Genomic DNA, 15345 nt, shown 5'->3' on the forward strand with positions numbered 1-15345 from the left:
AACCAGAGGAAATTAGATGGTTATTGGTAGGGTAATCAAGAGTCCTTAAACTCTTTTTACAGAAATGATAGATTTTCCCCACCTTTGTAGTAAGAGACTAATGGCTTTTCTCTTCAGTGAAGCCGGATCCTTTATCACAGGCTCAGGAGACAGCCCGCGGCTTAGAGACAGACTGCTTTGAGGACATTGGAACCGCCGAGGTGCTGAGTAACCCTACTGAGAAAGAAAAAAGAGGAGGCGCTTCCGGAGTTAAAATAAGACAGAATGCATCATTGGAGAACACAGTGGCTGAAGACTGGCAGAATTCTCAACAGCTCAGGCTACCACATACTGTTCAGTTTTCGTTTGTACTTTGGAGGGTCTTTAGAAACCCCTGAAAAAAAAATAGAGGTACAGTACCTTTTTAGCCAGTCAATACAAAGGAAACCCTGTTGGTATAGGAACTGTTCTGATGTTCATTACTTAAAAATTGCTCGTTCCCCTTTGTCAGTATGGAGGGGGAGGTGTTAGTGATGAGTCTTAATTTTTTGCATCCCTATCCACCCTCTAAAAGCTTTTGAATTATTTTGAGCGCTCATAACATTTGAGGAGAGTTTGTAGTGTTTTGTGTATGTTCTGTACAATGCCTGGCATTCTGCGAGAAATTGATAAGCAGTAAATAATAAACACATCTCATTCGCCAGTGGACCAGAAAGATCGCTGTCATTCTTTTAGCAAAGAGCAAACTAATAGGCAGGAATTCTGGCCAGCCTCTCCTTTCCGTTACAGCTTCCAGTTATTTACCCGGGCTTAATGAATGGTCACCGGCTGGCAGACACAACAGCTTCACAGTATTTGCACACAATTTATTTAGGTCGGTTAAAAATTTTCTCTCTCTTTGACGCCAGGGTTGCCCGACGAATTCAGAGAGGAACTCTGGAGACAGAGGGATGGAAGATTTTGTTTTCCAGTGATTTCCAAGGAGGAATCTGGGACGGGCTGGGTGAAATCGCGTACCATTTGCTTAAGGTTAAAAAAAAAAAAATTCCAGTCTGGGGGGCCAGGTGGTGCTTCGGTAGGAGGGCCATGCAAGACGAAACCAGCTTTGGAGGAAGGACGCGGGGGGGTGGGGGTTCCTGCAAGAAGAGAATTCCGCTGTGCCTCGCGCGCCCACCCTCCACCTGGCTGCGGGACGTTATCTCGGGAGAAAAGCCCTGGAATCCCGAGCCGGCCGGACGCTGGGACTTACCCGAGTGCGCGGGAGAGCGCGCGGGGGCCGAGGCGGCGACGCCGGTCCCTTTAAGGGGCCGGTCTCCGGGCACCGCCGGGGCCCAGACGCCGGGACGTGCCGGGGCCGCCCCGCCCCGAAGCCGCCCGTTTCCTGCCGGGCGGCGCGACGGCACCTGAGCAACTGCGGCGGCGGCGACTCGGCGCGGGCGGCCCGGGCTGTAGTGCCGGCGCCGCCGCGTGTTCCCGGTCTCCTTTCCCGGCCGCACAGGGTAAGGCAGAGCAGGCCGCGCCGGGCCCGGGCTCCGACCGCTGGGGCCGCGGAGGGGGGAGGGCTGCGCCGGCCGCGGGGCGCCGGGCCGACGGGAGGGCCGCGCCGGGCGGGGGGCGCGGCCGCGGGGACCCGGCACCACCCGCCGCCGCCCCGCCGTAGGCCTCGCGCGCCGGGTCGTCGCCGCCGCCGGGCTCCAGCTTGGGCCCGGCTGCCGCGGCGGGCGGGCTCCGAGGGGCCTCTCGGCCTCACCGGGCCGCCCCGGCCCGACCTCGGTTCCGCCGCGGCGCCTCCTCCGAGGACGTCTCCCGAGGGCGAGGTCGGCGGGCGAGGGCCCTGGGGTGACCGAGGAGCGTATTTTTAGCCAGGCGTGAGGGCCCCCGGGAGGGAAGGCGGATTACCGCCTCCTCGGCCGGTGGACGGAGGGAGCGCGTCCCCGGCGGCGGCCCTGGGCCACGCTTACGCCATGCTGGAATTTCAGCCCTCGCCGCTCTCGGGGTGCTTGGGGAAGCAGCCCTCGTCCGTGCTCAGGCCCCCTCCCGCCGACCAGGGCTTGTCCCCGGGCCCCGGAGTGGGGCGGTTGAGGATGGGAAAGCAGCGTGAGGGGAGAGTTTGGAAAAATCTGGGGACCGCCCGGGAGAAGGGGGAAGTTATTCTTCCTCTCCCCGAGGGGTGTGTCTTCCTTACGGATTCTCCCTGCCCTCTTTGGTTATCCAGCAAGGAGATTTTTGGCTTCGGGGACCTCGGCAGAAAACCTAACCTGCAGCCTAGAGAAGTCGTACGGTAATCAGACGTGGGCAGTGCTGCCCCGCGCGTCGGTGGTGAAGGAGCGTGTGTGTACCGGGGAGCGGCATCCTAACCTCAGCTAAGCTGCACCCTGATTAGATGAAGGAATAGGTTATTTAATACTAGCTGTTCCTTTTGGGAGGAAGGAGAAATCTTAAGTTCATGGTTGGGCCTATTCCAGGAGAGGATTCCTTAGCGGGTATCTCAATAAGCACTGCTTAAAAAGCTGCAGTTGGAAGTTAACTGTTCAGAGTTGTGGGGTTTTTTGAGATGCTTTGTGGAAACCTTTGAGAAATTTAGACAACCATTTTCTGCTAAAGATAAACATCTTGAGGTGAAAGAACTAAACACCCTAAATTGTGTAGGACTTCTCTTAAAGTTTGAATTCTTGGTTAATTAGGTTCTTTTCACTACCTCACCTAGCTGGCGAATGGTATCACTGTCTCCAGCTTGGCTGAACTAGTTGCTGCTGAGACTGGTATGATTGTCCCAAGAATAACACCAGAGTACTCTTGAGTTGATCTGTTTTGAGTAGACATGCCTTGCTATAAATACTTTAATATTTAATGTGTTATTAAGGCACCCCCCATCTCTGACCCCCCACCTCCTCTTCTTTAAGGATATAACAAGAAATAACTGGGTTTATTGTTGGTAGATTCTAAGGAAAATTCATTAATTCATCCCTTTCCCCTTGCCTCCAACATTGAATTAGAAATGCCTCTTTTAAATTTGCAGCCTTTAGCAGTGTAACTTTCTATCAGATGCACTTAAAGAGTGAGGCATTCTGTTTACCTTTCTGAGATTCATACTGAAACTTAAAATATAACAAAGCCTGATGAAATTTTTTCTTAAATATATTAAGCACTTTTAAATTATAAAGAATATTGAGTATTGTATAACTCTTATGGGATCAGGGTCAACATTATGAAGAGCCATTAATTTACCATTTTGTTTCCACTTTAGTTTTTTTCTGTATCCTTTAATATCATAGTCTCTTTTGCTTGATGCAGATGTTTTCTTGAGTCTGTCACTCCAAGCCTCCTTAGAGTTTATAGACTTTAATCTGCTTTTAGTAGGGAGAACATTCTAATAATTAGATATTAAATGGCAATCAGTATGACATTTATGAAGGACCTGAGGTTAGTGAAGGACAGGGAAGCCGGGCATGCTGCAGTCCATGTGGTCGCAAAGAGTGGGACGTGACTTAGCGACTGAACAACATGCATAAATAAGGTTGAGTTTCATTGTTTCCGCTTTCAGTATTTGTGAACATGACTTTGTGTGTTCTGATCTGAAAAATGTAGTTTATTTACAAAGCACAGGTAAAACATTGGTTTAGATAAGAATAGAAGCTTTTTTTCCCCTATAAACAGAAAATTAAGCAGAAAGGGGGAAAATTGTTAGTATCATGACTAAGGAGTTTGATTTAACTTAACCTTCTGTATCTGAGCTCTTGAAAGAGAAAAGTAATGGCAGTTTATAACTGTTTTGCATGCCAGGCTGTTGAATTGGTGTTTTAAATGTCCTCCCCCCCACCCCCCTACCCCTCAGTCTTTGAGATACATTGTAGCATCAGCCATTTAGGCTTTTAAAATTATTAAAGTGGTATAGGGTTTTAATTGGTTTTATCTTAAAAAGATAAAATAGGTAAAATAGTATACTTTTAGTTTTTGTTATTTAGTCAATAAGTTGTATCAAATCTTGTCCCAACTCTTTTGTAACCTCATGGACTGTAGCTTGCCAGGTTCCTCTGTCCATGGGATTCTCCAGGCAAGAATAGTGGAGTGGGTTGCCTTTTCCTTCTCCAGGAGATCTTCCTGACCCAGAGATCGAACCCGAGTCTCCTGCTTGGCAGGCAGATTCTTTACCACTGAGCCACCTGGAAAGCCCATACTTTCAGCACTAAGAATAATTTCAGTAATGACTCTATTAGGAAATCTATTATTTCTAAGAAATGTGTAAGAAGACTTCACTTCCTTTTCAAAAAGTTATGATTTTAGTATATTACCTATCACTTTACTACAGTTAAGAACTTTAACCTCACGTCAAGTTTCAGCAAAGTGATTTGTATACTACATGGGACTTACCACAAAATGAATTGTTTATACTCCCCTTCTTCCAGGGTATTGCTTTTAGGGTTTCTCTTCTTACTAATTACTCTCCTTATTTAGTCTTTATGATTCGTCCTCACTCTTGAAGTGCTCAACTCTTGGTTCACTTGACTTTCTATATTCCTCTGGTGATCTCATCCAACGTCATGGCTTTAAATACCTATATGCTGATGGCTTCCATTTTTATATCTCCAGCCCAGACTTACCCACTGTGTTCTGTAAAACCTGTTTTGAATTTCCTTTTGGATGTGAAGTAGTAAACGCAAACTAAAATTCCATGTTCCTCTTTAAACCTGCCTAAGGTGCAGTGTAATCTGTCTTACTAGATGGCAGCTCTGTCCAACATTCAAGTGAAAAGAAAATGGAATCATCCCTGACTTACTCATACTTGGTATTCTTGGCTCAGTCTTATCTTGAAAATATATCCAGAATCAAGTCACTTCTTACCACCTCTATTGCTCACTAGGCTAGTCTAAACCAGTCTTCTCTCTTGTCTCGATTTCTGCAGTTAAGCTCCTAATGGGTTTCTCTGCTTCTGGCCTGGCTCTCTGCAGTCTTTTTCAGCAGAGCAACAAGATCATCCCTCTTTCTTCAAAAATTCTGCAGTGACTTCCCATATTCATCGGAAAATCTGAAGTCCTTATGATCTACAAGGTCTTACAGAATCATCCTACTCTCCCCATCTCCCCTTACCTCTTCCAAGATAGCGACTACTCTGCCTCCTGCATATTTGGCTCCTGTCCCAGGGTTTTAGGGACTTTATGCTGGTTGTTCCCCCTCCTTGAATCACTTTTTCTGTGAGGTATCTCTGTGACCCATTCACTTGTCTCCTTCATATCTGCTCTTGAATTGTTTTTCAGAAGTCTGCTTTCCTACTTAAAGCTGTACTTCCCTGCTTGTGATCCCTGTTCTGTTTTCCATAGCAATTGTCACTTTCCAACAAGCTATAAAATTTGCTTGTTGATTTTGCTTATTGTCTCTTTTCTCTGCTCCCAGACATACTATAATGTAACCTCTATGACAGGGCTTTTTGTCTGTTTTGTTTATTGATGGATTCCAAGAATTGCTCGGTGGTAAAGAATCCGCCTGCCAGTGCAGGAGAAATGGGTTCAATCCCTGGTTCGGGAACATCCCCTGGCGAAGGAAATCGTAGCCCACTCCACTGTTTTTGCCTGGGAAATCCCATGAACAGAGGAGCCTGGCGAGCTACAGTCTATGGGGTTGCAAAAGAGTCAGACACAACTTACCAATGAACAACACCAGCGATTTAGGGCAGTGCTTGGCACATAACATAATCTCAATAAAGATTTTTTAAAAGTTTTGTTTATTACAAGTGAATTAAAATTTTTATCTCCTGCAGGTTTTTTTTTTTTTTTTTTTTACTGTGATGCATATCTCATTTTTGGACACATGTGGTTTTCAGTTTGCTCCTTTCCTGTGAGCAGACAGAGAGCACAAGAAAAATGTCTGGGAACCTTTGGGAACACCTTGATGGAGGAAGGGATGTTGGAGTTGTTGTGGAGACCTTTCCTGTCCCATGTGATTAGGATCATTGGTTAGGTCATTTAAAAGGTTGGTTAAAGCAAGAACTCAAGGTATCTGCGCACTTGGTTTTAACTTTAAGCAGGTACTTTTATTTGCCTCTCGTTTTATTAGGATCAATCTCTTGTCTTTGAGTAGAGGTCTCCTGATCTTTTTTCTATGCATCATACCCTGAGAGCATTGTCTATGATTTCTAGTATTGTTTCTTTAAAAAGTAAAATGAAACTTTCAAACTTCAAAACCATTCTGGGTTTTTCCAATCCTTATTATGGCCTTCCAGAGGATTTAACTTAGTTTTGTGGAAATGAAAGCTTGATCTTTGTTAGTCATTTAATTGACTTACAGAAATAAAATATATAAGTGAGTAGGTTGTTAGCTAGAGCATTTAGCTTTCTGTAGACACCAGCCCCTGTATTTTTAACCAAGGGGACAAATGTCATTTAATTCAGTGAGAGGTCCTTTAAGATAGCTTCTATATTGAGTAGTTCTCACAGGACACTAGCTGTCTACCATTTACTAGTAGAAAATGTCATTTATCCACATTTCTTTATTTTGATTCCCAGTGACATCTGCAGTTAGTTATGAGAACTTGTATGATTTTTAGTAATTACATTGTCTATCAAGAGCCTTGATGATGTGCTACATTCTCACTGGAAAATGTGTGATGATTATTATTTATTCTTATACATGAGTCACTTAAGTTGCCAAGGAAACAGTCTGGTGTGAAAGTCAGTAGTAACTAGGAGACCTGTAGGTCTTAGACCTTATTAATTCTAATCTTCTATGCAAGTTTCTTATTGCACAGTTCTTTAATTGTGTAATATGTGGTATAAGTGGATAAAGTGTGGGTGCTAGGGAGTCTGAAGAACTTGGGTTTGAATTTGGCTTTGCTTCTTAAAACCACTTACTGTATATGTAGATTTACCTGCCTGAGACTCATTTGCCTTGCTTATTTTATCTTAGTAGTTGCTACATAAGTGATAGCTAACACTAGAGTGCTTATTTGCTGTTTAAGACTTTGTAAATACTTTATGTATAATATCATATTGAATCCTCTCCACAGCCTTATGAGAGAGATGGTATTTGATGGAAACAATGGAGGCAGGTTAAATAATTTGTCCAAAGACACAGAGCAAAGAAAAGGAGGAACCTGAATTTGAACTAGATATTCTGACTCTAGAGCCCATTCTCATCCATTGAGCTGTTTTATAAGAATGTTTTCTTGAAAAAAAAGAAGTGCTGTTCATGTGCTGTTGTCTGTTGGTAGGTATTATAAAGTTGGATTAAGGTTATAAAGATTTCTTTCCCCTGGAGCTAGAGGATTAACTCTGAAAGTTAGTGACTTAAATTTGAGGTCCTAAAGTTTTCCAAGGGGAGAAAATAGTAAAAGCTACTTCAAACCAAATGCTATAAAATATTTTATATAGAAAGCAGTAGGTAGACTATGATCTTTTTAATTTATAAGAAAATTTTCAGTCTTAATTCCTATGTATGTGCATTATACGCTACTTCCATGTGATCTTGTAGGCATTGCTCAGTGGTTATTTCGGAAAGGCCAACCCTGATCACCAAAATGCATGTCCTCTTCATCTGAGCTTTGTATTTTTCTTCATTGCATTATCAGTTATTACCTAACATCATAAAGCTGTAACCAACCTAGACAGCATATTAAAGAGCAGAGACATTACTTTGCCAACAAAAGTCCATCTAGTCAAAGCTATGGTTTTTCCAGTAGTCATGTGTGGATGTGAGAGTTGGACTATAATGAAAGCTGAGTGCCCAAGAATTGATGCTTTTGAACTGTGGTGTTGGAGAAGACTCTTGAGAGTCCCTTGGACTGCAAGGAGATCAAACCAGTCAACCCTAAAGGGAATCAGTTGTGAATATTCATTGGAAAGACTGATGCTGAAGCTGAAACTCCAATACTTTGGCCACCTGATGTGAAGAACTGACTCATTTGACCCTGATGCTGGGAAAGATTGAAGACAGGAGAAGGGGACGATATAGGATGAGATGGTTGGATGCCATCACCGACTTGATGGACATGAGTTTGAGTAGGCTCTGGGAGTTGGTGATGGACAGGAAGGCCCGGTGTGCTGCGGTTCATGGGGTCGCAAAGAGTTGGACACGACTGAGCAACTGAACTGAACTGATAATTTATGCTTATTTATTTGTTTGATATCTGTTTCACCTGTAAGAATATAAGCATTATGAGGCAGACACTTTGTCTTGTTCACCACTGCAAACTGTATTCTTGGTACTTAGGTACTGCTTGCTAGATTTAATTTAAAAAATTAATTTATTTTAATTGGAGGATAAATACAATACTGTGACGGTTTTTTTTGCCATACATCCATGAATCGGCCATAGGTAAACATGTGTTCCCCCCATCCTGAACTCCCTATTCAGCCTCCCTCCCCACCCTATCCCTCTAGGCTGTCCTAGAGCACTTGCTCTTGGTGGCCTGCTTCATGCATTGAAAATGAGTGAATCAGTTGTCTGGTGTTTGCAAATGATTGGGCTCACTGAGCCTTCTGCTTTCCTTGTCATTGGTGCCATCGTCCTCCTCCATTAGCACGACTAGTTGATTTACATGGAATGCCATGTAAAGTGAGACTTCAAGAATAAGGGTTTCAAGTTGACTCTTGGGAGTGGGATGGAAAATAAAATTTAATAAAATTTAAAATTTAAATTTCAGCAAAAATACTTCTCTGCTTAGTACCAGTTAATCTTATTGATCAGTAATGTAAGTTTTCTAAGTGAAATATGTATATAAATTATTTAGTGATTGCATATATCTAGATCTATTTATCTTTGAAATAAATTTGAACAAGCTACATTGAAAGCTCCCCAATGTTCTGAATGCTGTGTTGTTGAACACTTGTTTCCTTAAATTTTAAAAGTCCACGCACAAGTTGAATTTATGTGCTTCTGGATTGTACTTGTTTACTTTATTGGGAAATCATGTTTACTTGAAATGTGTTCTATAATTATTTTACATAATTTTTGTAACCTGGATGTCTCAGGTGGCTGAACATGATTTCTGTGAAGTGAATTTCTCAAGCTTCTCATATAATTTGGTGTTTTCATTTCTGGGTATAGTTTCAGTTACTGTGGTGTATAATCCTTTTTTGTATTTTTTTTTTCTTTCTAAACACTATAAATGGGATCCTTCTGTATGAGTTTATTTGCAACTTCCTTTTTCCCTTCAACTTTATTGTCCTAATATTTTTCTTCCATGTTGTATATAACTTTGATTCATTCACTTTCACTTCTGCATGGAATTTCACTGTGTGTACATTTTTTGATTGATTATCTGTTGATGGGCATTTGGGTAGTTTCCAGTCTTCTTTTGCTATTATAAACAGTGCTGTTACGAATACCTTGTGTGGCTCTGTTGGTGCACTTGCATCTATACTGTCTCTAGTGGTGTTTTAAAAAAATTTTTTTGTTCTTTACTTAAAATAAGAAATAACTTGCACATTATGAGACTCAATACATTATCAGATATATACATATATAACTAAGTTTCTTGGGGGAAAAAGCCTATGTGTTGCTAGTTTGTTTCATTAAAAGTATGATTGCTAATCAAGACCTACTAAGTTGATTTTTGTTACCTACTAATGTGTTGAGAGTAGCAGTTTGAATGAATTGTTTTGGACCTTATATCTTGCTTGAAGTGGAACTGCTAAATTGTAGGAGAGGTTCATTTTCAGCTTTAGGTAGTGCTGAGTTGTTTTCCAGTATAATTGTAGTACCAGTTTATTCTCCACATTCTTTCCTATATAGTTGACCCTTGACATCTTGGGGGGTTAGGGATGCTGACCCTCTGTGCAGTCAGAATTCATCCTATAATTTATAATTGGCCCTCCATAGCCCCTGTTCCTCTCAAACTGTGGTTGGGCATCTGTTGTGTAGTACTGAGGGAGTTACTATTGAAGAAAATCTGTGAATCAGACCCTTACATTTCACTCCCATGTTGTTTAAGGGTCTACCATACATAATAATGGTAAATAATAAAGTTAGACAGCCAGTTGGGCATGAATTGATATCTTGTGGGTTTTGCATTTTTGCTTATAGAGTGGAGATGTATTTTGCAAAATTTGCTGGCCATTTTTGTTTCCTTTTCTCAGAAATGACTGTTGGGTTTTTTTTTTCTTTATTTTTTAAAAAGTAACTTGTTTTTGGTTGTGCTGGGTCTCCGTTGCTGTGCATGTGTGGGGAGCAGGGCTGACTCTTGGTTGAGGAGTGTTGGCTGCTCCTTGCGGTGGTCTCTCTCATTGCGGCTCACAGCTCCAGAGTGAGGGCGCGGCAGCTGAGGTGCGCAGGCTTAGCTGCTCTGTGGCATGTGGATCTGCTCAGTCCAGGGACTGAACCTTTGTCCCCTGCATTGGCAGGCAGAGTCCTGCCCACTAGGTCTATACAGTCATCAAAAACAAGACCAGGAGCTGACTGTGGTTCAGATCATGAACTCCTTAATGCCAAATTCATACTGAAATTGAAGAAAGTAGGGAAAACCACTAGACCATTCAGGATGACCTAAATCAAATCCCTTACGATTATACAGTGGAAGTGAGAAATAGATTTAAGGGACTAGATCTGACAGAGTGCCTGATAAACTGTGGGCGGAGGTTTGAGACATTGTACAGGAGACAGAGATCAAGACCATCCCCAAGAAAAATAAATGTCAAAAAGCAAAATGGCTGTCTGAGGAGGCCTTACAAATAGCTGTAAAAAGAAGAGAAGTGAAAAGCAAAGGAGAAACGGAAAGATACACCCATTTGAATGCAGAGTTCCAAAGGATAGCAAGGAGAGGTAAGAAAGCCTTCCTCAGTGATCACTGAAGAGAAATAGGGGAAAACAATAGAATGGGAACAACTAGAGATCTCTTCAAGAAAATCAGAGATACCAAGGGAACATTCCATGCAGATGGGCACAATAAAGGACAGAAATGGTATGGACCTAACAGAAGCAGACGATATTAAGAAAAGGTGACAAGAATACACAGAAGAACTGTACAAAAAAGATCTTCCTGACCCAATAATCACGATGGTGTGATCCTTCACCTAGAGCCAGACGTCCTGGAATGTGAAGTCAAGTGGGCCTTAGGAAGCATCACTGCGAACCAAGCTAGTGAAGGTGATGGAATTTCAGTTGAGCTATTTCAAATCCTAAAAGATGATGCTGTGAAAGTGCTGCATGCAATATGCCAGCAAATTTGGAAAACTCAGCAGTGGTTACAGGACTGGAAAAGGTCAGTTTTCATTCCAATTCCAAAGAAAGGCAATGCCAAAGAATGCTCAAAGTACCGCAGAATTGCACTCATCTCACCTGCTACCGGAGAAGGCAGTGGCAACCCACTCCAGTACTCTGGCCTGGAAAATCCCATGGACGGAGGAGCCTGAAAGGCTGCAGTCCATGGGGTCACTAGGAGTCGGACACGACTGAGCGACTTCACTTTGATGAATTGGAGAAGGAAATGGCAACCCACTCCAGTATTCTTGCCTGGAGAATCCCAGGGACGGGGGAGCCTGGTGGGCTGCCGTCTCTGGGGTCTCACAGAGTCGGACGCGACTGAAGCTACTTAGCAGCAGCAGCAACAGCAGTATCTGCTACCATAGTAATGCTCAAAATTCTCCAAGTGAGGATTCAGCAATATGCGAACCGTGAACTTCCACATGTTCGGCTTTAGAAAAGGCAGAGGAACCAGAGATCAGATTGCCAACATCCTCTGGATCATCAAAAAAGCAAGAGAGTTCCAGAAAAACATCTACTTCTGCTTTATTGACTATGCCAAAGCCTTTGACTGTGTGGATCATAATAAACTGTGGAAAATTCTGAAAGAGATGGGCATACCAGACCACCTGACCTGCCTCTTGAGAAATCTGTATGCAGGTCAGGAAGCAACAGTTAAAACTGGACATGGAACAACAGACTGGTTCCAAATAGGAAAAGGAGTACGTCAAGGCTGTATATTGTCACCCTGCTTATTTAACTTCTATGCAGAGTACATTATGAGAAACGCTGGGCTGGAAGAAGCACAAGCTGGAATCAAGATTGGCGGGAGAAATATCAATAACCTCAGATATGCAGATGACACCACCCTTATGGCAGAAAGTGAAGAATTAAAGAGCCTCTTGATGAAAGTGAGAGAATAGTGAAAAAGTTGGCTTAAAGCTCAACATTCAGAAATCTAAGATCATGGCATCTGGTCCCGTCACTTCAGGGAAATAGATGGGGAAACAGTGGAGACAGTGTTAGACTTTATTTTTGGGGGCTCCAGAATCACTGCAGATGGTGATTGGAGCCATGAACTTAAAAGACGCTTACTCCTTGGAAGAAAAGTTATGACCAACCTAAACAGCAAAAATGTTTGCTCTGTCAAAAGCAGAGACATTACTTTGCCGACAAAGGTCTGTCTGTCAAGGCTATGATTTTTCCAGTAGTCATGTATGGATGTGAGAGTTGGACTATAAAGAAAGCTGAGCACCAAAGAATTGATGCTTTTGAACTGTGGTGTTGGAGAAGACTCTTAAGAGTCCCTTGGACTGCAAGGAGATCCAACCAGTCCATCCTAAATGAGGTCAGTCCTGGGTGTTCATTGGAAGGACTGATGTTGAAGCTGAAACTCCAACACTTTGGCCACGTGATGCGAAGAGTTGACTCATTTGAAAATACCCTGATGCTGTGAAAGATTGAGGGCAGGAGGAGAAGGGGACAACAGAGGATGAGATGGTTGGATGGTATCACCGACTCCATGGACATGAGTTTGGGTAAACTCCAGGAGTTGGTGATGGACAGGGAGGCCTGGTGTGCTGCGGTCCATGAGGTCGCAAAGAGTCGGACACGACTGAGTGACTGAACTGAACTGAACTTAGGGAAGTCCTTGTTTTTCTGTTTGATAGGAGTTCTTTTATGTTCAGAATACTAATTTTTTGCTTATCACATATCGCAAATGTCTTTTCCCACGTTGTGGTTTGTGTTTTTCATTCTCTTATGGTTTCTTTGTTAATGGAAGTTAAACCTGTTAATTTAGTAGAATTTCTCAGGATTTGTGTTTTATAGTTTATGTCTTGTTTAAGAAATCCTTTTCTACCTCAAGGATATAAAGATATTCTTACATGTTGTCTTAGGAAATTTAATGTTACATTTCATAATTCGTTCTTGAGTTGATTCTTTTTTCCCTTTTGTGCTGCTGCTGTATTTTCTCCAAAATTCTACTGCTTTTCATTTCAGTTTTTTTTAAGTAGTAAAATATGTCAATTAAGTAGATACTTTTGAAATAAATATTTGAGTTATTAGTATTATGTGCTGTCCGCACCTTGCTTTTAGAGTCATAGGTAAATATTATGTAAGAACATTAAGGTATTGATGGTTGTCTAGTAAACTTTGAAGTCTTCACTCTCCCCCAACCCCCGTATGAAGTTAAAGATTTGTAAACATTTCAGTGGTGCCATTGTTTGCCTGTGGTTTTCTGCAGTTATTAAGGACATTTGTTGTGAAGTAGTCTGGTTAGTTATTTTCCTAAAATTGGAGCTGTCTGTGCTTGACGTTTTATGGTTTTATTGTAGTGCCCTGTGAGTGTAGACCTATTTCGGAGTATACATACAGTCTGAGGAACCAGATCTTTCTTCAGTTTTGGAACATTCTCAGCTCTTTAAATGTATTAATAACTCCTATTATTTTCAAGTTTCTTCTCTTTTGGTTGACCTGTGTTGGAGTCTGTTAGTTTATCCGCTGTGTATTTCAATTATTCTTTCAGTTTTTTTCCTCTTTATTTTTCTGTGCCTAATACTAGGGCAGCAATTTATGTTTTTCTTCTGCTTCTGTCTGGTCTAGAGTTTATTCTGTCTATTGAGCCTACATGGCAGTATTTACAATTTTCATTTCTTAGATTTGGAGTTGCTTTTTCATATACACCTGCCTGTTTCATTTGTCTCAGTTTTTGTTTTATAACCTTTTTGCTATTTTGTAAAAAGATTCCTTTATCACTCTGACAGCTTCAACATGATCAAATTTAAAAATCTTTGTCAGACTAATACCATCTGGTGTGAATTCATGTTTTTCCTCCCCACATTATTAAATTTCTTCCTGTGTTTTGGTTTATTTATTTATTGAGTACATTTTGAGTGGAGTTTTTTTTTTTTTAAACCTTTTTTCCATTAGTGACGATTTCCATCCCCCACCTCAAAATTATTATTTTTTTAACTGTTTTTACCTGTCTCACTCTTCATCTAGTTGCGAACTAGGTTTGTTCTGAAACAGTTAAAAAGGGAAAGCAAGGTGGATAGAAGTGTTTCCAAGATGAAATCATATACTGAGAAAGAGGGAGGTAAGTGTGTGTGTGTGTGTGTGTGTGTGTGTGTAGAGATCTCATGTTTAGGGGAGTATTGAATGAAATCTAAAAAATGACAGTTTCCTATGATGGAGAGGAATATAGTGTAGAAGAGCAATCTATGGGTCAGAGCAAGCAGCTCAGTTGTGTCCTACTCTTTGTGACCCCATGGACTGCAGGCCGTTAGACTTCTCTGTCCGTGGGATTCTCCAGGCAAGAATACTAGAGTGGGTTGCAATTTCCTTCTCCAGGGGATGTTCCTGACTCAGGGATCGAACCCAAGTCTCCTGCATTGCAGGCAGATTCTTTACCATCTGAGCCATGAGGGAGGCCTAAGAAGAACACAGGGGTACAGTTTATGCTCTGGATTTCTCTTTTGCTTTATACTTGACTTTGGAACCATGTATATATTTTATATAATTATTAAAAAATTTCTAGAGGAAAGGAAATCCTCTTAGACTGTTGGTGGGAATGTAAGTTACTGCAGGCACTGTGGAAAACAATATGGAGTTTCCTCAGAAAACTGAAAATAGGATTACCGTATGACCCAGCAGTCCCACTTCTGGGCATATATCCAGGCAAACTTATAATTCAAAAAGATAGATGCACCTGTATGCTCACAGCAGCAGTATTCACAATAGCTTGGACATGGAAACTATCTAAATGTCCACCAACAGAAGAATGGGTAAAGAAGATGTGGTGCATACATGCAGTAGAGAACGGCTCAGCCATAAAAAAGGGTGCATTAATGCCATTTGCAGCAACATGGATGCAACTAGAGGCTGTCACTAAGTGAAGTAGCTTGCGTGTGGAATCTGAAATATGACACAAACGAACCTATCTGTGAAACAGAAACAGAATCAGGGACGTAGAGAATAGATTGGTGGTTGCCAAGGAGGAGGGACTTCCCTGGTGGCTCAGAGGGTAAAGAATCTGCCTGCAGTGTGGGAGACCCAGGTTTAATCCCTGGATTGGAAAGATCCTCTGGAGAAGGGAATGGCAGCCCAGTCCAGTATTCTTGCCTGGGGAATCCCATGGACAGAGGAGCCTGGAGGGCTACAGTCCATGGGGTCACAAAGAGTCACACACACACA

The 15345-nt window shown here is 42.2% G+C and overlaps 1 protein-coding gene across 4 annotated transcripts in view; it reads left to right on the forward strand.

The window, feature by feature from the left end:
• Nucleotides 1-794: 794 nt before the first annotated feature.
• KTN1 (kinectin 1) overlaps nt 795-15345 on the forward strand; it is a 106247-nt gene continuing 91696 nt past the window's right edge. For all 4 annotated transcript variants that reach the window (XM_069596681.1, XM_069596682.1, XM_069596683.1 and 1 more), the window contains exon 1: nt 795-1478. The gene's annotated coding sequence lies outside the window, so the exon portion shown is untranslated. The remainder of the gene's footprint in view (nt 1479-15345) is intronic.

Source organism: Ovis canadensis, chromosome 7 (assembly GCF_042477335.2).
Source record: "Ovis canadensis isolate MfBH-ARS-UI-01 breed Bighorn chromosome 7, ARS-UI_OviCan_v2, whole genome shotgun sequence".
NCBI lineage: Eukaryota > Metazoa > Chordata > Mammalia > Artiodactyla > Bovidae > Ovis > Ovis canadensis.